General features: G+C 42.7%; 1 protein-coding gene across 3 annotated transcripts in view; it reads right to left on the bottom strand.

Annotated features, from left to right (window-relative positions):
• col8a2 (collagen, type VIII, alpha 2) overlaps positions 1-23,935 on the bottom strand; it is a 244,047-nt gene that overhangs the window by 212,412 nt on the left and 7,700 nt on the right. The window contains exon 1 of one of the 3 annotated variants that reach the window (XM_080211202.1): positions 23,619-23,631. The exons of the other annotated variants lie outside the window; for them this stretch is intronic. The gene's annotated coding sequence lies outside the window, so the exon portion shown is untranslated. Of the gene's footprint in view, positions 1-23,618; positions 23,632-23,935 lie in introns of those variants that run through there. 3 annotated transcript variants of the gene reach the window in all.

Consider the following 23,935-nt stretch of genomic DNA (forward strand, 5'->3'; position numbering starts at 1 on the left):
TAGTAAAATGTTTAACCTTTGTGGTAAGAGACATTTTCTTATCTATTGATAAAAGCGCAGAAGATTTTAAGTCTGTGTTTGTGCAAATTTTTTTTATATCAGAAATTGGAACCCATCCCTAACAGGCACGATTTTGGGTGCAATTTACCAATTGCATCCAAAGCAGAAACTCTGGGCTGGACTTTTGAGGGGGATAGAGGGAATTGGGAATATTTCCAGCTCAGCTCATCTGCTTGAAGTGAAAGTGCCCACAAATGCAGAATCTTCACTGCTGTGAGGTGGGGAAGGCAATGGCTGGAGGCAGGACAGGGCTGGGACCAGATCTGCCAAACTGGGAAAACATTTGGAGGTAGCACAGGCACTGCCAGGTTCAGAGGCAAGCCATTTAAAATGCCCACCTCAGTGCTACAGGACTTTGCCCTAGTTAAAATAAAAACACCAAAAGGACTTCCAGCCCCCACCTCTCACCCACCCCCTTGCAAAGAAACGCTCTCCATACCCCATCCATGGCACTTCACACCCTCCGCTCACCCACTATGCCAAGCTCTATTCTTCCACCAAGGACTCTCATACCTCCAATGCCAAGCTCTTCCATTCTATCCACACACCCAACCCCCATGGTCCCTCATGCCCCTTATGCCAAGCTGTGACACTTACATGTCCATTGATCCTGCATTGCTTTATACACTGCTTAGAACCAATAGGTTTATGGGTCTATAGGATGTGTAAGATAAAGCTTTTAGGAAAGTAACTTATTCATATGTTAAAAAGTAATTTTACTTAAAAGGCAATAAAAGTGTTAATTATCCAGACCCTTTAAATACTCAAAAACAAAAAAAACCAAACCTTTAAAACTATGAAATGCTGTGTAAATAAATACTGTGAAACTGACAGCAAAGTTCAGAGAGTCTGAGTTGTCAATCAAACAAGGTTTGTTTTCTGGGACTCAGCTGTTTAAGAAGGGTAATGGATGTCTGAGTTCTCCAAGAATAGATTTTCAATCAGATAAGTCTGGAATGACATCAGATCACTCATGACCTCATTGAATGGTGGAGCAGACCCGATGGGCCAAATGGCCTTAAGATTATAACAGACAGATATGCCTTAGGGGACCATGCCCAGCTCCCTCAGGCCCTGATCATGCTATCAATAAAGGACTAAAAACACATGGGATCCTTCAAACCATGCGCATCCTGGCAGACAAATTCACACTTCACATGGTGGCATTAAAGAACAGCTTCCAAGAAAATATCACCCATTTGGAGTTTTTACAATGCTCCATTCTTTACATTCCAGTTCTCAAATTTATCAAGCAGCTCAACCATAATCTTTTAATAACGAGGATTGTTTTTCCATTTGGGAGAGTTCACTTCTTTTAAGCCAAACTTGTATCCTCGCAAAGTGCTGTCAGTACTGTGAGAAAATTAGAGACAGGTGCCAGTGTTCAGAATATACTTGGAGAAAAATTATAAGATTAAATCTGACTGTCACATAGCAAGGCACACAAATATGAGCTGCCCTCTTTTTTAAATTAATTCATGGGCCATGGGTGTCGCTGGGTGGTCAGCATTTATTGCCCATTCCTAGTTGCCCTTGGAGGGCAGTTAAAAGTCAACCATATTGCTGTGGCTCTGGAGTCACATGTACTGCAGACAGGGTAAGGACGCAGATTTCCTTCCCTAAAGGACATTAGTGAAGCAGGTGGGTTTTCCAACAATCCTTTCATGGCCATCAATAGATTCTTAATTCCGGACATTTTTTATTGAATTCAAATTCCATCACCTGCCCTGATGGGATTCGAACCCGGGTGTCTGGAACATTAGCCAAACTTCTGGATTAATCATCTAGCGATAATACCATTAGGTCTTCGCCTCCTCCACTTAAAAAGGGTTAGTGCAAAAAGGGCAAGTCAAAGTGGGGAAATCCTATTTTTATGCATAAAGTGGCTTTCCCGCCCTCAGGTCTTGTAATAACAGGTTGGATAAAACCAAATTAAACCGCAGCTCAGACAACTACTTTCACGTTCTGCACAAAGGTGCCGTTGTGAATGCTCGGATTTCAGTCAGGGCGGCTCAAGTTGGTTTAATGCAAGTTAACAAAAGTGGAAAAAAAAGGCTACCCAGGCACATTCTGTTTTCCACAAATAAATCAGGGCTGAGTAAAGTTTAATGAGTCTCCACCAGTGAATAAACAAAGCTGTGCTAACAGCTGTCATGCCGAAAGTGTTTGGTTACACAAATCACACAGACTGGTTTGTAGTCAAATGGCTGGCTTCTGCGGAGAGGAGAAATTTCATTTGGATTCCACTTGCGCGCAGGCCAGAGGTTTAGTCTGCTGCATCCAGAGCTTCCACTAATCCTATACAACATAAGAGTTGCTGAAAAACTATGGAATGCAGGATTATACAGACATTGGTCTTTATCTTGCTTGCTTTTGTACCGTTAAGTTGTCCATATGCATCACTGATTATATGGGCAGCAGAAGATATCCAACAATGGTATTCCTTTACCTCCAGTGATAAATTCCAGTCACATTTAAAAGTGTGCATTAGCAACTTGACTATCCCTATGTTTGTTTGTGTGTGTTTAATGGCACTTTTATATTACAGCCCTAAGTTTAATTTTTATTTCAAGGTTACAAATCAATGGAAAATAAAAATGGCTACTCGCTGTTCAAATGCTATACATTGAAACACTCCTACAACAGATACTACTTGAGTAAGCATTAGTATTGTTTTTTCTATTCATTCGTGGGACATGGACATTGCTGGCTGGCCAGCATTTACTGCCCATCCCTAGTTGCCCTTGAGAAGATGGTGAGCTGTCTTCTTGAATCACTGCACTCCAAGTGCTTTGGGTTGACCCACAATGCTGTTAGGGAGGAAATTCCAGCATTTTGATCCAGCTACTGTGAAGGAATGACGATATATTTTCAAGACAGGATGGTGAGCAGCTTGGAGAGGAACTTGAGGTGGTGGTGTTCCCATGCATCTGCTGACCTTGTCCTTCTGGATGGAAGTGGTCATGGGTCTGGAAGGTGCTGTCTAAGGATCTTTGGTGAATTGCTGCAGTGCATCTTGTAGATAGTACACACTGCTGCTACTGAGCATCGGTGGTGGAGGACTGAATGTTTGATGTGGTGCCAATCAAGCGGTTGCTTTGTCCTGGATGGTGTCAAGCTTCTTGAGTGTTGTTGGAGTTGCACCCATCCAGGCAAGTGGGGAGTATTCCATCACAGTCCTGACTTGTGCCTTGTAGATGGTGGATAAGCTTTGGCGAGTCAGGAGGTGAGTTACTCACCACAGTATTCTTAGCCTCTGACCTGCTCTTGTAGCCACAGTGTTAATGTGGTGAGTCTGGTTGAGTTTCTGCTATTGTATTCCGTTTAACTTCTGTTTTCAAATTGCAGATTCTGCTTCCCCCCTGGTTTGTCCAGATCACACTGCTGACATCCTGCCCATAGCTTCTCTTGGAATCAGGTAACAATCAGCAGAATGTTTCCCATACAAGGTGGATTTGGGCACATGTGGGGAGTTACATTACCCCTGGAAACTACATTGTGTATGGGTTCCAACATTGTCCTACCTGGTTTTCACAGGGAAACAGTGAAGACAAGCATGGAACCATTTTGGATCTGTTGGGTGAGTAATTAAAGTGCCAGTTAAGAATGGTTTAAACTCCCTGATTCTGGTTTTCCCAGCCAACCTGTCAGAAACCCGCCAGGGTCACAGAGGCAAATGCAGAACAGGAGAAGCTTATTTAATGAAACTAACAAACTTGGAAGGCTTTGATCTGTTAAACTGAAGAGCTCCAGTTATGGCCAGGTGAGAGGCTGCTGTTCAAAGAACTTCTTCACTCAAAGAGTGCTATCACCGCTCGCCAGGCTAACATTTTGGAAGGTCTTTCACCTGTGTTGCACTTCACTCATTGAGGTATCTCGCTTCTGGCAGTCTCCAGCACAGCATGGGGGCAATTTTAACAGCTCCACCTCGTACCTCCGATGAGAGTCGAGAATAGAACGAACAGCATCATCATCAGCATCAGCAAGAGCACTGGCAGCTGTCTTCTCCTTAACTCAATCCACAAGGTAGAGGAGATGAACATGGAGATCCAGCTGGAAGGAGGTAAAACCCTAGCACATTGTGTACAGACAGAGGGATCTATGCAGTAGACACTTTTGAGGACCTTTGCTTCAGGAGGTTGAGGCTCTCACAGCGAGTCACTGCTGATATCAACACTGCCCTGAAACAAGACTTCTCTGCCAGCGTAGCGGGAGTGCATACCTCGTCTGTGACCATCACCTGCTTAGTTGGAGAACTTCTCCTCTTCCTTCTGTCCTTGGGAGTGCTTACCTCACCGCGAGTCTTCTCATCCCACAGCCGGACCTCCAAGTGAGAGTGAGACACCCAGGGAACAACTTTTCCAGACCTCCTCCCAATTCATCTGCAATCTTAAATATCCAAGTGCTGGTGAGCCACTGTGACCCCAACGATGCTCCCTTTAATTAGAAATTCTTCCCTTGACGGGCTGGCTGCGCAATCCCACTCACCCATGCCAATCAGTTGGAAACACAGAGGCAGGATGCTAATATCGTGCCACAAAGGCAGAACCTCAGCAAAACTCACCTCTTCACCATTCAGGTTCCCAACCTGCAGGCAGTTCCATCATCTGGCAGGGACCAAGTTGGGAAAATTTCAGCAATGTCCCAGAATAATTCTTCCATTGCATTTATATATATTTATGCAGGGAAGTCCCCAAATCTGCTGAGAACTTTCCTGTGGCTGAATTCAGAAATACAATGATACAATGATGTTGGATTAGCAGTCGAGAGGAGATTTACATAAGGTAAGAAATAGGAGCAGGAGTAGGCCATCTAGCCCCTCAGGCCTGCCCCGCCATTCAATAAGATCATGGCTGATCTGTCGTGTCTCAGTTCCACATTCCCGCCCTCTCCCCATAACCCTTAATCCCCTTGCCTATCAAAAACCTATCAACCTGCGTCTTAAATATATTGAGCAAGGCAGCCTCCACCACTTCAACGGACAGAGAATTCCAGAGATTCACCACCCTTTGAGTGAAGAAGTTCCTCCTCAACTCCATTCTAAACCGCCCCCCCTTAATCTTGAGGCTGTGCCCTCTAGTCCTACTGTCCTTTCTGAGCAGGAAGAGCCTCTCCACCTCTATCCTATCCATCCCATTCAACATCTTATACGTCTCAATGAGATCTCCCCTCATTCTTCTAAACTCTAACGAGTACAAGCCTAGTTTATTCAGCCTCTCCTCATAGTTCAACCCCCTCAACTCCAGAATCAGCCTAGTAAACCTCCTCTGCACTCCCTCCAAGGCCAAAATATCCTTGCGTAAGTGCGGCGACCAAAACTGCACATAGTACTCCAGCTGCGGCCTCACCAGTGCCCTGTACAGCTGCAGCAAGACCTCCCTACTTTTATATTCAATCCCCCTCGCTATGAAGGCCAGCATCCCATTCGCCTTCCTGACCACCTGCTGCACCTGCAAGCTGGGTTTTTGCAACTCATGCACAAGGACCCCGAGGTCCCTCTGCACGGTCGCACGCTGCAGTTTTTCACCACGTAAGTAATAGTCCTTCCTACCAAAGTGGACAACCTCACATTTGCCAACATTAAATTCCATTTGCCAGTTCCTGGCCCATTCGCCCAGCCTATCTAGATCCTTCTGCAGACTCTCCACACCCTCCGCACAATTTGCCATTCCACCAATCTTGGTGTCATCAGCAAATTTCGACACCATACACTCGGTTCCCTCCTCCAGATCATCTATATAAATGGTGAATAGCTGAGGCCCCAGCACTGACCCCTGGGGCACTCCACTAGTCACCAACCGCCAATCCGAATAGCACCCATTAACCCCCACTCTCTGCCTCCTATTTGACAGCCAATCCTCTATCCACGCTAACACCCTACCCCCAACTCCATGCCCCCTGACTTTCTGCAATAACCTCTTGTGAGGCACCTTGTCAAACGCCTTCTGAAAATCAAGAAAGACCACATCCACCGGCTCTCCTCTATCCACCGCCCTAGACACATCCTCATAGAACTCCAATAAATTCGTCAGACACGACTTCCCCTGAACGAAACCGTGCTACATCTGTTCTACCAAACAATTCTCCTCAAGATGCCTCGCTATTTTCTCCTTGATGACGGATTCTAACATTTTTCCTACAACAGACGTTAAACTAACTGGCCTATAATTCCCCGCCTATTGCCCGCCACCCTTTTTAAACAACGGCGTAACATTAGCCGTTTTCCAATCTTCTGGCACTTCCCCAGAATCCAGCGACGTTTGGAAAATAATCACCAAGGCATCCACTATCACCTCCGCCATTTCCTTCAGAACCCTTGGATGCATTCCATCCAGTCCTGGGGACTTGTCCACAATCAGTCCCTCCAGTCTGTTGAGCACCACCTCTCTAGTAACAATAATGTCATTCAGGCCCTCCACTACTACCATCTTTCATTTGTGTGAACATACCATGGGACAGAACATCTGCTGACTTTTGTTTAAATATGATAACAAAGCAAACACTGACAACATTCAGATGACATATTATTGCCAATGGATTTATTGTAATAATCTTGAGCTTCATCTCATCTTGAATACAGGCATACATTCCAATAAGTAGCAAATTAGCCAAATATAGTGGAAGTTAAATGTTTGCTAGTATACGCAAGTCTCATGGCCATGACTTTAATGTTTAATTTTTAAACATTTAAAGTTAATTTATTGGTATCACAAGTAGAGTTACATTAACAATGCAATGAAGTTACTGTGAAAATTCCCTGATGGCCACAATCTGGCACCTGTTCGGGTACACTAAGAGAGCATTTAACATGGCCAAGCATCTAACCCACACATCTTTCGGACTGTGGGAGGAAACCCGAGCACCCAGAGGAAACATGCAGACACTGCACAGTGACCCAAGCCAGATACCAAACCTGGATCCTGCTGCTGTGAGGCAGCAGTGCTAACTACTGTGCCACAATGTCACCATATCTGTCCCAAACAAAAGACTTGGATTTCTATACTGCCTTTTATGCTGTCTGGACATCTCAAAGTGCTTTACAGCCAAGTGTGGTCTCTTTTATATTATTAGAAATGTGCCAGTTTATGCACAGCAAACTCCCATAAACAGCAATATGATCATTCATTTTTCTGATGGTGCAAGAGGGAGGAATATTGGCCAGTACTGGTGATAACTCCTTCAACCTTCCTTTAAAATTTATTCATTAGTGTCACAAGTAGGCTTACATTAACATTGCAATGAAGTTACAGTGAAAATCCCCGAATCACCACCTAACCAGCACACCTTTCGGACTATGGGGGGGGAAACCAGAGCGCCTGGAGGAAACACACGCAGACACAGGAGAACATGCAGACTCTGTACAGACAGTGACACAGGCTGGGAATCAGGCCTGGGTCCCTGGTGCTGTGAGGCAGCAATGCTAACCATTTTGCCACCATGCTGCCCTTGAATAATGCTATGGGACCTTATCCGCTCACCTCACCGGACAGAACCTAGGTTTAATGTCTCACCCAAAAAGACAGCACCTCTGACAGTACAGCACTCCCCCAGTGCAGTGTCAGCTCAGATTTCTCTGTTCTTCCTCAGAAATATAACTGGTACCAACTGAGCTGCAAGTGACACAACTACACATTGGATGTGTGTGTGGCGATCTTATTTTCACTATGCAGAATTCAAAGAGTTACTCATTTCCTTTTCCTCTTACATTATTGTATCAGGAATTTTTTTTTTCCCCCTCACATAAACATCTTGTTTTGTAAATTCAAGCAAATTAAACAATTTTACTTTATTGAGACTGCCAAAGATGGAGCCAAATCCCACTCAGGAAGAAACTGGCACTCAAAGTAAATTTCCATAACAGTATAAAACCACCTTTGTCTCTTCAGTCTTCTTGTTTACCCAAACTGTTGAGATGTTACTGAGATCAGAAGCAAGTACCTGCTGGTAATTTGGAATTCTGGCTGGGTATGATTATTCACCCTCAGCCTAATAAGAAACAAGTGAAGCAAAAGAGCTGCCTCATGAACATTTGTTTTGATCCACACTAAATGGCAGAAATAGCATCATCCAAAATTCCTTTCCCTCCCTTCCATAATATAACAAGTAATAAAACTAATGATCAAACTACATCTTCAAGTCAGTGGGATATGCTTTTCATCTCAGACTTAAAGTTAAAATCACTGAGAAAACATTTCCATTGGCCAAAAATCAGCAACAACTTTGTATTTGGCCAACCGAGCTGGAACGCATATTTTCTCGGCTTTGAAGATAGGCATGCATTTCATTGCTAACTGGGATGTGGAAAGGAACATAATGTATTTTGGATAACGTCACTGAGGTGTGCACTGAAACCGATGCTAATTATTTGTTCACTGGACAACCATTTATTTGTGTGTGTGTGTGTGTGTGTGTGTGTGTGTGCGCGTGTGTGCGCACGCACACGTGTTCTTGAGGTTGTCTCCAGTTGACACAATTTCGTTCACTGATATTCTTCAAATATGTTCAAAATCACAAATATTCATTCTCTCTTAAAGCTGTGGGTGCCTTTGCTTCTCATAGCTTTCCTTCCTTCGTGCCAAGTTTTTGAAATCTAACTTGAAATGTTTTGAAATATTTTTAAAACCCAAATGTGGTCTTATTTGACCACTCTGCTCAATTGATCATTTGATCTTCACTACTCCTTATATCTTTCATGCACTATGGGCTGTCACTCTTCAAGCATTTTCTTTGTTTCCCGTTGTAAAAGTGCTTGTGCCTGCCATATTGACATTCAAACCAAAATTAGTTCTGGCGCTGTATGGGTTTTCACAGGACAGAATTGGAAATGGTCCCAACTGGCACTGCCGCCTGAGATGGATTTTCTTTCTGATTTCAGACAAAAATTTTTTTTTTTTGGATTTGTCTTTGGGACGTGGCCATGACAGCTGGTGCTGGCTATCTCCAATTGCCCTCGAGAAGGTGGCGGTGAACTGTCTTCCTGAATGCCCCGAAGTGGCTTGCTGGGCCAAACACATTGTTGTGGAATCTGGAGCTTTGCACAGACCAGACCAGGAAAGGACAGCAGATTTCCTTTCCTAAAGGAGGTCAATGAAGCCGATGGGTTTTTACGACCATCCTGTAGTTCCATTACTGAGGCTGGCTTTTCATTCAGATTTTATTCATTAACAGAATTTAAATTTCCCAGTTGTCAAGGTGAGATTTGAACTCATCTCTCTGGATCTTTAGAGATCCTGGCTTCTTGACTATATTATTAGTCCAATAATAGAACCGCTATGCTACCGTGCCATAACAATGAAAGCAGCACACAGGTGATTGGAAACCTTAGGGTCAGGGTGAGCATGCTAGCCTTTCTCATGGAAAACGGCCATTGAAATCTGAAAGAATCCGCAAGTCCACAAAATCAGAAACTATTGTGTTTCTCTCTGTGGCTATATCCAGCTTCAATAAAGTTACATGTTGTCAATCCCCCTCCACCTACTGCTTGTCCAGGAGTAGATTTTCAGCTAAGTTCAGTTCCACTTCTTGCAAAATAAGATTCATTTACATAAACTGCAATTTTTACGTAAACAGAATCATACAGTGCAGAAGGAGGCCATTCAGCCCATTGGGTCTGCACCAACCACAATTCCCATCCAGGCCCTATCCCTGTAACCCCATGCATTTACCCAGCTAATCCCCTTGGCACTAAGAGGCAATTTAGCATGGCCAATCTACCCAACCTGCAGATCTTTGCACTGTGGGAGGAAACCAGAGCACCCAGAGGAAACCCATGCAAACATGGGGAGAATGTGCAAACTCCACACAGACAGTGACCTTAGCTGGGAATCGAACCTGGGTCCCTGGTGCTGTGAGGCGGCAGTGTTAACCACTGTGCTACCATGCTGCCCCCGAATTAACTAATTTTATTCAAGTTGTATAATGTGCAGGCTGGGTGGATTGGTGATGATAAATTGCCCCTTAGTGTAAGATGTTAGGTGGATTAGTGGGATAACTATATGGGATTGCGGAGATAGGTTGTGGGTATGATGCTCTGTCGGAGAGTTGGTGCAGACTCTTTGGGCCTAATGGCCTCTTTTTGCACTGTAGGGATTGTATAATTCTAAGTGCATTATTCTGTTCACATATCTCCTTTTTACTTCAAAAGCTCATTGCAATAAACAGGCAACTAGTGTTAAAATTAAGTTGCTGCTGAACTTAAACACTCTTTGATAATACAGCAGATTACTAGAACTCATTCATTCATACAAAGCTGCTTACTGTATAAAATCTAAAATAACATTCACAATCCTTAAAATCGTGAAAATAACTTATGGACCTATTCGAGCAACTTTCTTCTTGAATATTACAAACTGAGTGACAGCCTTAAGCAAAACTGGAGATTCATTTTATCTCTCAAAGTCTGCAGTTATTGTTTCCATGGGAAGTGAGATTATTGGCTTTCTGAGCACTGCAGTACAGAGTCTAAAACAAATTAAAAGCAAACATTAGTTTTTGTCTTTGCCCTCTACCAGTAAAAAGAAGAAAGATGTGCATTTATATCATGTTTTTCAAGACCTTAGGACATCCCAAAGTGCTTTACAACCAATTTGAAGCCTAGTGACCGTGGTAGGAAATGCAGGAATGTTCAATCAATGATTAAAATGGGTGAGTGAAGCTGCGCAGAAAGGCTGAACATTTTGTTGCCATTTGATGGAAGAATATCAAGTGAATGGAAAACATATCATGCAGCCTCAAGATAAAAGATAAAAAGGGGGGCGGTTTAAAACGGAGTTGAGGAGGAACTTCTTCACTCAAAGGGTGGTGAATCTCTGGAATTCTCTGCCCGTTGAAGTGGTGGAGGCTGCCTCGCTAAACTCCTGCTCCTATTTCTTATGTTCTTATTATGTTCTAAGCAGATGCTGGAAATCTGAAACGGAAAGTGAAAATGCTTGAAACACTCAAGTCATGCGCTGGATCTGTGGGAAGAAGTGACAAGATAATACTTCGAGCATGACCTTTCATCGGGACTCAGATTCTGATGGAGGGTTACACTTGAAACTTTAACTTGTCACTTCTCCCCCCGGATGATATGCCTGACTTGCTGATCACTTGCAAGTACTGCCTGTTTTGTATTAAGTAGGTGAACCAGTGCCGTTTCAGTAGCTTTCTTTTCCATGTCTGCAAAGTTTTTGGTTGCATGTAGATCATGTCTCGCAGACAGGCACACACTAAGTCATATGGAAGATTAAGTGGTAATTTTCAATGTAGTATTCCCAGTTGGGGGGGGGGGGGGGGGCGGGGAGGGTGGTGGTGCAGGGAGGTGGAATCACAGTAGGGAGGAGGTAGGATGGTACCAGCCAGGAATGCTTGGCACAAATGTGGACCACATACTATGCAAACTTTTTCCCTAACCATTTAAATTAATGGACATCATTATGTCAGCTTGCCATGCAAGCAGAATTTCATGCGTGCTCCCAGTTGGCAAGGCTCCCTGCTGTGAGCAAGAATTTGGAAAAAAATTGCTGCTTTTATGTTTGCTGTTGCATTATAGCAGATTAAATCCTACTGGGCAACCAGCCCTGAGCAATACAACTGCACGGTCTTGCTAATCTTAACAAAACAGTTAATATGAACAAGTATCTTACAGCATCAATCAACACTTAAAATAACTTGTGCCATGGTTGGTTAACTGAATCATAAATTTGAGAAAAGAATCCTGTGGATTGAATCTTGTCAGGGTAGCTGAGGGCCTGATGTCACTGAGGGACAACTCCACCATGGCCATTTGTGGGGCAGCCGACTGCACTTTTCATTAGTTGGAGTCAGGGCTTCCATCCCTTTAAATCCTCTGCAACTTAGATGCATTGACCATGCTAAATTCTCCCTCGGTGTACCAGAACAGACACTGGATTCTCTAAGTAACTTCATTGCAGTGTTAATGTGAACCTATTTGTGACACTAATAAATAAAAATTAACTACCCAAGAGAAAGAGCATGGATGCTGACCTCACAATGAGGTGACTGGAGTTGCCGGATACAGATTTTGGGAAACAAATAATGTGTCGGCTCACTGGGATTCTTTGGGTGGGAGTTTCTGGCCACGCTCACCCCAAGACCGGAAAATTCCATCCGAGGTCAACGGACTTTGCATGGTCCATCTCCTGCCCGCTATGATTCCCGCGGCGGGTGGCACGCGATGGGAAAATTCCACCCTGTATCTGTTTTTTTCATTTAAGGATTTATAGCTTTCAAAACTGCAAGGCGACATAATTCTGTAACTGGCACACCTATGTGAACAGCGTGTAGCTAGATAGTCAGCTGGATCAGCTAGATAGTCAATATCTTTTCCCAAAGGTAGGGGAGTCTAAAACTAGAGGGCATAGGTTTAAGGTGAGAGGGGAGAGATACAAAAGGATCCACAGGGGCAATGTTTTCACATAAAGGGTAATGACTGTCTGGAACAAGCTGCCAGCAGTAGTGGTAGAGGGGGGAACAATTTTGTCTTTTGAAAAGCATTTAGGCAGTTCCATGGGTAAGATGGCTTTTGAGGGATAAGGGCCAAATTTAGGCAACTGAGACTAGCTTAATCAATAACAAAAGGGGCAGTGTGGACAAGTTGGGCCGAAGGGCCTGTTTTCATGACTCGAGCTAGTTCATTCCTGGCTTTGTACATGGGAAAGAATTGAGGTCATGTTGTTTGTTTTCTGACATAACCTGAACGGTTTTGTCATTCAAGGAAAGTAAATGTGGCAAAGGATGGCGCCCGCAATTTTGTTTTCCTTTGGAAACAAAGGATGCGTGAGCCAATATGTATATTAGTGCTTCAAGCAAGTTACATTTTTCCTGTCCTCTCGTGCTTTCGTTGTGTGCTAAGGGAAATGGATATAAGTTGATTCAATTTCTCACATGTGAGAAATATTTCACTTCACAAAGTGAGAATGCTGAATTATTTAACTTCCTGCCAAGAAGTTAATTGCAGCAGTTAGACGGCATGACTGCTGAATCTGTGAAAATGTTTCCAATCTGTAAACTTGTTTAGACTGCAGAAATCATTTCCTGGAAAGCTGAAATTTGAACTGATAACACACTGAGTAAAGAAATGCTCAATGTGTAGCATCATAAAATCCTACAGTGCGAAAGGAGGCCATTTGGCTCATTCAGTCTGCACCGACCACAATCCCACTCAGGCCCTTAACCACATACACTTACCCAAGCTAGTCCCCCCAACATTAAGCATGGCTAATGCACCTAACCCGCACGTCTTTTGGACTGTGGGAAGAAACCGGAGCACCTGAGGGAAGCCCACACAGACAAGGGGAAAAAACTCCCCACAGACAATGACCCAGGAATTGAACCCAGGTCCCGGGCACTGTGAGGAGCAGTACTAACCACTATGCCACCATGCCAAGTAAGAGTCTATCATCTCAGTGAATTTTTCAGCAGCAGTTGAGGAGATGATGTCGTGGCTAAGATCATTGGGCTAGCAATCCAGAGGCCCAGGCTAATGGTTTGGGGACACAGCTTCAAACCTCACCATGGCAGCTGGTGTTGACTCTTAACAGCCCTCTGAAATGGTCTAGAAAACCACTCAGTTCAAGGACAATTAGGGATGAGCAATAAATGCTGGTCTTGTCACTGATGCCCACCAACCCATGGGAAAAGAAAGGTCCTACCTATTGGGCCAAAAATGGGAGCCAATACATCATTTCAGCTGGTGGCAGGACTCTAGAGCAGCAGTTTTCCAGGAACGGCCAATTAGCAGGCCACGTCCAGGACCAGCAGCACACGGCAGCATGAGGAACATCACCCTAGTGGTGGCCATTGATGGGGCTGCAACACCAGGGCAAAGAGTAGGACTAGAGGGCACAGCCTCAAGATAAGGGGGGGCAGTTTAGAACGGAGTTGAGGAGGAACTTCTTCACTCAAAGGGTGGTGAATCTCTGGAATTCTCTGCCCGTTGAAGTGGTGGAGGCTGCCTCGCTAAATATATTTAAGACGCGGGTAGATAGGTTTTTGATAGGCAAGGGGATTAAGGGTTATGGGGAGAAGGCGGGAAAGTGGAACTGAGCCACAACAGATCAGCCATGATCTTATTGAGTGGCGGGGCAGGATTGAAGGGCTAGATGGCCTACTCCTGCTCCTATTTCTTATGTTCTTATGTTCTTATAAGTGCCTCAATATTGAGACATCCTCAATGACATGTGAGATACTTTAGGGAAGCCAACATCTCAAAGGCAGACAGGCAAGCCTTGGGGGTTGGGGAGTTGGGGGAGGAAGGGAAGGGAATGGGGGGTGGGGGGGGCAGGGTAGATCTTACATACATACCATAAGAGCCATTAATTTAGGAGGATTCCTCCAGGAACCTGCACGAAGGCTGCCATTTGCTCTAATCAATTGGTGATGTTGAGTCATAGATTTTTAAGAAAATGTATAGTGCATTCTTGTGCTCAGAAGCCCGTTCATTTGAATTGTCGAAACGAATGGCAGGAGTTAAAACTGCCATACCCAGTGGATCCTGTACCATGTGTTATCTCACAGTGGTATTCGAAGCATTCATTACTGCTAATCATTCCAACCATTTCTGTGGCATACGCATAAATTATACTGCATCATTTATAGCTTAACTTAATAAGGATCTGTCCATTTTGTGAGGGCTGTTTGAACTCACTGCAAAGCAAAAAAAATCGTCTGGTTTATGTAGTATGACAAACATATCTCATTCTTAGTCTAACATTGATCACACTAGGCTCTTGGGTTTAATTTAAAAAAAAAATCATTCATTAAATGACCCATTGGAACTAACAGGAGTCTTGGAGATCAATGATTCAATAAGTTAGCTAATAGGTGGATGAAATAATCACATCTACTAGATAATCCAATAATGTCCTCTTTCACTGTTAATTCCACTTGTATGTAGTTCGCAGGATTCTGCTTGAGACTGAAGGGGCAACTACAAATGTACTTAATAAAAACACTCCTGGAATGAATCTATCCTCAAAATGTTTGTTGATACAGTGTTAGCTAAGGTACATGATTATAGCAGTTGTTATCCTTGGTTCTGCTAATGAGCATAGGAGATAGAAAATCAACCTGTCTGAATGGAAAATCCAACGCCCTGATCTCAAAGAAATAAAATTTAGTTAACTCGTTGGAGATTGGTTAGAGATGAGCCCTATCTAGCTTCAAATAGCCGAGTATAAGTTGGAGTTCCAGACAATTCTTCAGCACAGAAATACTTACAATTGATTCATCGCTTCACTGTGTCTCATCCCTGATGGTCAACTTCTGCCAAAAATGCAGAAATGACTCGGCCCATCAGACATGTTGACATTCATACTTTTAACATTACCATAACCAATCAACAATATATTTCTTAGCATTAAACCAACATACCGCGGGTGCTGGAAATCTGAAATAAAAACACAAATGTTGGAAATACTCAGTTTCTGTGGTAAGAAATGAATGTTTCAGGTCAGGATGGCCTTTAAAATGACCTGAAATGTCATTTCTGTTTCCCTCCACAGATGCTGCCTGACCTGTTGAATAGTTCCAGCATTTTTTTTGTTTTTATTATTTAGGTATAGCATTTTCTTATACCAATCCCAGCCAGTAAGCAAAAAAAAAATGTCGACTAGGGCTTAAATAATCAGTTTCTTACATAATTTTCTTGAGGGCAAATTTAACTAAAATTACTAGAGGTAAAATAATCCCCCTGTGGGTGACTGCATACCCTAATGGAAGATGTAATAGAGGTGAGGATACAGTGTTGTACAATGAGATAAGGTAAACAATATTATTACAATGGGTAAAAAGCAAAACACTGCAGATGATGGAAATCTAAAATAAAAACAGAAAATGCTGGATTGTCTGTTCAGTCCATAAGCATGACCCCAACCTTCCTGTTGCTTGCCATTTCAATTCACAATCTTGCCCAAACGTCTGTTCTTGGCTTGCTGTAATGCTCCAGCAAAGCCCAACGCAGACTGGAGAACCAACACCTCATCTTCCGATTAGGCACTTTACAGCCTTCTGGACTCAACATTGAGTTCAACATCTCTAAACTGAGACTTTTCTTCTCCAACTTGAACACGTCTTTCTGTTTTCTTTGTTTGTCCCAATGCCACCCTGCCAACACCCCCCCCCCCCCCCCCCACCGCACCCCCCACCAAGGCCATCTATCATTTGCTCTTTAGTTTTGCTTTCACTGAATGCTGACCTTTGTTCTCCTATTAACACATTCTGCTATCTTACCTTCTTTAGCCTTATTGCTACCAATAACATGCTCTTTGTCTTGTGTCCGTGGCATCTACGTCAAACTCTCCTTAGCTTCGACCTATCCCTGATCTTCTTTTCTGATCCACCTTTTCCAATGATATAATTAATCATTTTTGTATCCCTCTTCAGCTCTGAAGAAGCAGCATACGAACTCAAAAAATTAACTCTTATTTTTCTATCCATAGATGCTGCTAGACCTGCTGCATTTATCCAGCTTCTTCTATTTATATATTATATAACGTATACAATTATTACAACAGAACTTGGATTGATTAGTGCCCTGTCTCTTTCAATGCTGTAAAAAATTCTCCCGATGGTCTTCTTTGAGTAATCTGACTTATTACAGTAATCCACTGACTGATCAATAGAATTGAAGTATTCAGATAATGGATGAATAAACTACTCTGCAAAACATCATTACAAACAGGTGTCTAAATGCTTTGGATTTCAACAGAAGAGATGTTAGTTAGTTAGCAACCCAGGCACTGAACTAGGAGACAGAGAGAAGTGGAGATCAAATACTTTTCCTTTATTCATTCATGGATGTGGGCATCATTGGTTGGGCCAGCATTCATTGCCCATCCCTAATTACCCTTGAACTGAGTAGCTGGGTCAGCCATTTCAGGTCAGTTAAGAGCCAACCATATTGCTGTGGATCTGGAGTCATACGCAGGTCAGGCCAGGTAAGGATAGCAGATTTTCTTCTCTAAAAGGACATTAATAACCAGATGAGTTTTTAAAAACAATTAGCAGTGGTTTTATAGTCATCATTAGGCTTCTAATTCCATCATTGGCCAACCAAGGTGGGACTTGAACCCAGGTCCCCAGAGCAATACCCTGAGATTCTGGATTGTTAGATCAGTGATAATCACACTATGCCACTGCCTCTCTACTCTGCGCTTGTAGGACTACAGAAAGGGACTGGACCACAGCTGGGAAAAGGAAGCACTGATATGCCAGCAGGTGTGGTACAAGTTACTACTGAAGAGGTTTGTGGATGACAGATTAATCTTTCCTGAAAGTGAAAGTCCTGACAGTGAAAGTCTCTCAGGTGTTTGCAAAGACAGCAGATCATGACGTCAATCCACTACACTGCCATTGCTCTATTATGAAGCTCAACCCTCCACCAGATGCCCTCGCTTAACCTAAAACAACTGAACACACATTCAGTGGAAGAAGGACTTCCACCAATACTAATTAAAGGGACCACTGACTACTTACAGCTTTGTTGCTGGTTGACTTCTCCTGGCTGCTGCAACAATTCTCCAAGTGTTTGGTACTTGCTAAGTTATTCACCGTTGCAAATGGCTGTAGGGAGTAGTCCAATAGCTGTTTTTACTGACCTGAAGGTCTCTTCACAAACTGGCTGTTCCTAGATATATGTGCACAGTTATTCCTCTTGGAAATGGCGTGCAGAGAATGCCAAGCTGCTGGAATGGGGAGGGGGAGGAGGAGGAGGAGGAGGAGGGCACTCAACAGGATGTCATATCCTTTCAGGGTGTCCAGGAAGAATTGGCTTACCCACACCTGGGCGCAGAGCTGTCCATGCTTCATCATGAAGGTCCTCACTGTAATCTGCTACCTGTTTCAACCATAACTGCAACCTCAGAGCAGGGTGAGAATGGCACTGCCACTGGCTTTGAAAGTGACTGAGACAGTAGGCTTGGCTCCTTTCACACTGGCGCTGGAGTCATTTGCAACATTTCAGTTTCGTAAATTCATTAGATATAGGAGCAGTATTAAGCTGTTCGGCCCGTTGAGTCCGCTCTATCATTCGATCACGGCTGATATGCTCCCCATCCCCATTTTCCTGTCTCCTCCCCATAACCTTTCAACCCATTATCAGTTAAAAAGTCTACCTAACTTCTCCTTAAATTTACTCTCATCCTAGAATGTCCCACAAGAGGAAGTATCTGCTCCACATCTACTTTATCCGTGCCTTTTAGCATCTTGTATACCTCAATTTGATCTCCCCCCATTCTTCTAAATTCCAGTCCAATCACTTTTCATATGACAGTATGATAGCAGTCATCCTGACTGCTACTGCATAATGGAGGTCACGGAGACTCTTTACTAATTAAGAGCTTGCTATTTTTCAGTCTTTTTTGCCAGGAGGAGTAAGGATGCAGCTCTACTAGGACTGCAGATTTCCCCATGGTGTAAGGCGCAATTGACTACATAGATCTCAGACTTTCTAACCCACAGACTGCAATCAGTAAGGATAGGTAATGACATCTCCTCCACAATTATCCTCAGCACTGGTGCCTTGCAAAGCTGTATCCTTAGCCCCTTACTATATTCTTTATACATTTACAACCACATGGTCAAATTCCAATCCAACTCCATTTTCAAGTTTGCTGGTGGCACCACTGTAGTGGGTCAGATCTCAAACATGACAAGTTGAAGTACAGGAAACAGATAGAGAATCTGGTGAAATGATGTGACGACAATAGCCTCTCCCTCAATGTCAGTAAAACAAAGATACTCATCAACCTTAGGAAACGTAGTGGAGGACATGTTCCTGTCTACATCAAAGATGATGAAGTGGAGATGGTTGTCAGCTTCAAGTTTCTAGGTGTTCAAATCACCAGTCTATTCTGGCACTCCATGCTAACACAATAGTTAGAAAACCCACCAACGCCTCTACTTTCTCAGAAGGCTAGGGAAATTCAACATGTCCACTATGGCTCACACCAATTTCTAAGGACGCACCATAAAAAGCATCCTTTCCAGTTGCACCACATCTTGGTACAGCTCCTGCTCTGACCAAGACCCACAAGAAATATAAAGGTCCATCATGCAAACCAGCCTCCTATCCACTGACTCCATCTACAGTTCCTGCTGCCTTGGGAAAGTAGCCAGCATAATCAAGGACCCCATGCATCCCAGCCATACTCTCTTCCACCGTCTTCCATCAGGAAAAAGACATAGAAGTCTGAAAATACGTACCAACTAACTCAGCTTCATCTGATCAGTCTTTTGAATGGTCCTATCATTCATTAAGCTGATCTTTCTCATCATTCAATCAATAACTGCAACACTCTATTCCGCACCCTATTCTTTCCCTCTCCACTATGTACTCTATGAATGGTACGTTTTGTCTGTAACAGCTTGCAAGAAACAATACTTTTCACTATTTATTACTCGCATGTGACAATAACAAATCAATTCAACTCAGATGTTGATTTGCAGATGCTGCATGTCAACTCTGAGGTGCACCCCAACCAAAATGGATTCCACTGCGTGATCATCCAGCTGGTGTGCTGACAGAGCAATATGCAGTTCAATGCTCAATACACTAGCTGATTAGCAGGTAACAGCAAGGGCACTCATAGGAGAGGGAGAACCAATGGTTCTTGTGAAAGAACAGCAGCTCCATTCTCCCTGAAGCCACACCCATCATCTTGGAATGCATTTCAACAATCCTAGTCATCTGTTGGAGGACAGATTGTTGGACTGCTGTGACACTCTTCTAAAGTCCCTTTTGCACACGGTAATCCCACAGACATGATAGCATCAGTCTGAACTTGCATGATAGCAAACTGGCCTTGCATGTCTTCAAGCCCAGATTCTGAAATGCCAAGATTTAGAACCAGATCTGATATTGATCAAATTTGCATTAAATAGGTTGAAAAGTAACAATAAGGATTTTATTAACATTGCATTCTTCTCCTGCAACATGGTATTTACTACATGCCAGTCAGCTGGCGCATAGATCAGATTGACACCAACGGCATTTGTTTGATCCCCACTTCCAGACTCAAAGTCTGCATACCTCCTCACCCTGCCCACAGTAAAACCGTGATGTGGAGATGCCTGAGTTGGACTGGGGTAAACACAGTAAGTCGTCCCGCAACACTAGGTTAAAATCCAACAAGTTTATTTGATAGTAAACCCACTAGTTTTCGGGGTTTGCCCCTTCGTCAGGTGAGTGGAGAACTCACGAAGGGGCAAATCCTGAAAGCTAATGGGTTTACTATCAAATAAACTTGTTGGACTTTAACCTGGTGTTGTGAGACTTCTTATACAGTAAAATCACCATGGGCCTAACTTCAGGAGAGAACTAAAGGAGAAGAATGGTATAATGTATTATTCCAATACTATTCATAGTCATTTGGTAGTACAAATCTTGAGTATTTATTAAAAAAAAGAGGCACTATGTCAAAGCTTCTGTGGTTGACCTGATGAATGCAAGGTGAAAAGCTTTGACAAAATGCTCTTTTTTCCCTGATGTGTGCAAGATGAAAAGCTTTGACAAATTGTACTTTTTTTCAGCAATATTCCTCATAGTAAAATTCCTCATAGCAACCATTAAATAGCATTAAGTAGCAATCACGTTAAATGTGCAAGAGGCAGGAAAGTATTCTACTTAGAATCTTACGGGCCTATAGCACTGACAAAGTCATATTAAAGGTAGTATACATTGACACGTTTGTGCTCCTGGACCACACAAGTTCAAACAGTGACAATACTAGGATGTCTATATGCAACTGAGCAAGGTTTTTAATGGTATCTGATCATTAATAGCCTCACTACACCCTGATAGTCTGAATCAACATCAGAACTGACATTAACAACAGAAATAAAATAATGTTCAAAGGCTGCTGCACCTGGAATAGCCACATTCTTTGCCAATAGGATAGAATCCTCTTCAGTAATTAGCCATAGTTCACAAAGGTCATCAGCATCTCTCTCCATTAGAGAGACAATTAGTTATACAGTTTGAAGGGTGTCACCCCACATCAAGTGTGGGGCTAAGTAAGGAGGGAGGCCTCCATGAACTACCACAGCCAGGATAGGAACTGAACCCACGCCGTTGGCATAATTTGGTTCCACATTCTAGCCAGCTGGCTAACTGAACTAATTTACAATCTCACAGTACTCCTCCCATCAAACAAAATAATTCTAGTCCATTTGCCAACTTGCTCCAGAAATGCAACTAATACCGCAATCCCATTCAAAAATGCATTTGTGATTTCAAACCTGAACATACATAATGCAAAACAAGCACTTTCAGCAACAATACATCTCGGTCTAATTCTGTTTACATATATTTAGAACTTAAGCGGTTGAATCATATTTTTGCTTAACAAAGTAGTTGGTTCTGAAACAACATTGAACAGCTTTCAAATCATAAAACAGATATCAATGCAACATCGCACCCAATACAAAGGGCACATTGCTTTAGTGCTATGAAATATCTTATGCAGATTGCAATACTAAGTCACGTTAAATTTAAAACATTTGAAAGCACTATTCGTCTACACAGCACAGCTACAGTCAGGACCAAAAATTCATCACAAAACTGCTTGCAATCATTGTATTTTATGTTAATTTTGATGCGTGACAGAAGCAAACTTCATTTTTAATCGACATTTATGGAATGTGATGAGATAGTTTGGGAATTCAACATCTGCAAAGATATCTCTGGGAATAACTGATATCACTTGGTAATGTAGGTGATGGTTAGTTCCTCAGTTCATCGTGTCTTATATCTTTTTATAGATCCAGTAGAATAGTTCAGGTTACATCTAAAGATTTCTATTCAATGAGAGTGCAGAGAGGCAACACAAAATTTCAGCATTTTTGGCTGAAATGAATTACAGCAGTATTTTAGGACTCCTGAAACAGCAGTCAGAGCAAAGATCAAATTAACCCCAACAGTCAGCACCATATATATTGTTTGATATTAAAATATCAATACTTAAAAAAATGTCAGGTATCATTTCCAAATCACCCACTGAAGAATGTTTGACAAGCTAGTGTGTTTCTGAAGCTAATGGTCTAATACAGTCTGCAAAAGTATTTCTTGTGCTACAGAGATACATTTCTCCGACTCTGTAAATAACCTTCACGATTGGGTTAGAATTTGCTGTTGCAACATAAAGCCATTTGAGGCCAATCGCAATCTAAATTTCCAATCACAATCTAAATTTCCTGTGCATCTCACAAAACTGAACTGGGGCATTTAAAAAAAGTAGCATGGTTATAATATGATTGAAAAATGCCTTCTGTGTGATAGATAATATGTCGTCAACTTTATCCTGTCAAAACTTGCTACAATACAGTACCAACATACTCACTCACTGCTACTAATTTTATTAATAATGCTCTCATAGCAAAGACAAAGGGATGATAATGTGCTCACCTAGTGCTGCTTCTAGTGGCACTACCTTGACTATTCACATACCTTGGGGCAGGCAGCACCATGGGCTGCTACCTCCATGGCAACTCAATCTTAATAGAATCCCTACAGGGGAGAAGGAGGCCATTCAGCCCATCGAGTCTGCACTGACTCTCCGAAAGAACATTTCATCCAGGCTCACCATCCTGCCCCATCCCCGTAACCCTTCACATTTACCATGGCTAATCCACCTAACTTATGCATCTTTGAACACAGACAATTTAGTATGGCCAATCCACCTAACCTACACATTTTTGGACATTGAGAAGCAATTTAACATGGCTAATCCCCCTAACTTAAACATCTTTGGGAACTAAGGGGCAATTCAGCATGGCCCATCCACCTAACCTGCACATTTTTGGATTCAGCACTGTGTGCCCCAGGAAGTTGACATATTCTGTGTAGCGCTACTTTGAGGTTGTGCTATGCAAATGAATTTTTACTTCCAAGATATTTTTGGTGTTCTATGCATATTAAGTGAGATTATTTTCCCTTATCTTGACATTACTTCTTCACATGCAGCACCATAAAAGGGTAATTGCACCACCATGGCTCAATGGGTCATTGAGTCAGAAGGTTGTGGAGCTTCAAGCTCCACTCCAGAAAGTGAGCACAAAATCTAAGGTTGACATTCCACTGCAGTACTGATGGAGTCCTGCACTGGCAGTGGTGTCAATGTCTTTCAGATGAGATGTTGAAGCGAAGACCTTTCTGCCCACAATGGTCAACACAAAATATCTCATTGCCCTGTTTCAAAGAAAAGCGCAGAAGTAATCCCCGGTCTCCTGATCCCTCAATTAATGCCACTAAAAATAAATTATCTGGCGATTATCACATTGAGAGCTTGCTGTGCACAAATTGGCTGCTTTGTTTCCTGCTTTGCAGAAGCAACTACATTTCAAAAGTACTTCCTTAGCTGTAAAGCATTTTGACTTCATGAAAGGTGCTATACAAATGGAAGTTTTACAGTCACCCAATTTGCTGTTATTATTTTAACAACAGATTACGCACTGAAAGTTCATTTTTAAAGCAATATAATGACACCATTGTACAGCTACACTCCACTCCCTGTACTTTCTGCGATTCTATTGAATCAAATGGATTAAATTTGATCAAGAACCTTTTTGTTCTGATGAAAGGTCATCGGCCTGAAACATTAACTCTGTTTCTCTCCATGCAGATGCTGCCTGACCTGCAGAGTACTTCCAGCATTTTCTGTTTATCGTACAGATTTCCAGCATCTGCAGTGTCTGTTGTCCAATGTAATGATTGCCCCCTAGGCACCATAACATCGAAGGTGGTTTCTGGCCTGAAAAATACCGACTGATTTATCAACAGAATCACAACTTGATCGATTCAATGCTCGCACAACAAGAAAATAAATGCTTTATCCACAATGCTTTTAACTCTGGAGCCCCAGCACTTGAATCACATCTG

Source organism: Carcharhinus amblyrhynchos, chromosome 24 (genome assembly GCF_965287045.1).
Source record: "Carcharhinus amblyrhynchos chromosome 24, sCarAmb.v2.hapA, whole genome shotgun sequence".
NCBI classification, from domain to species: Eukaryota; Metazoa; Chordata; class Chondrichthyes; order Carcharhiniformes; family Carcharhinidae; genus Carcharhinus; species Carcharhinus amblyrhynchos.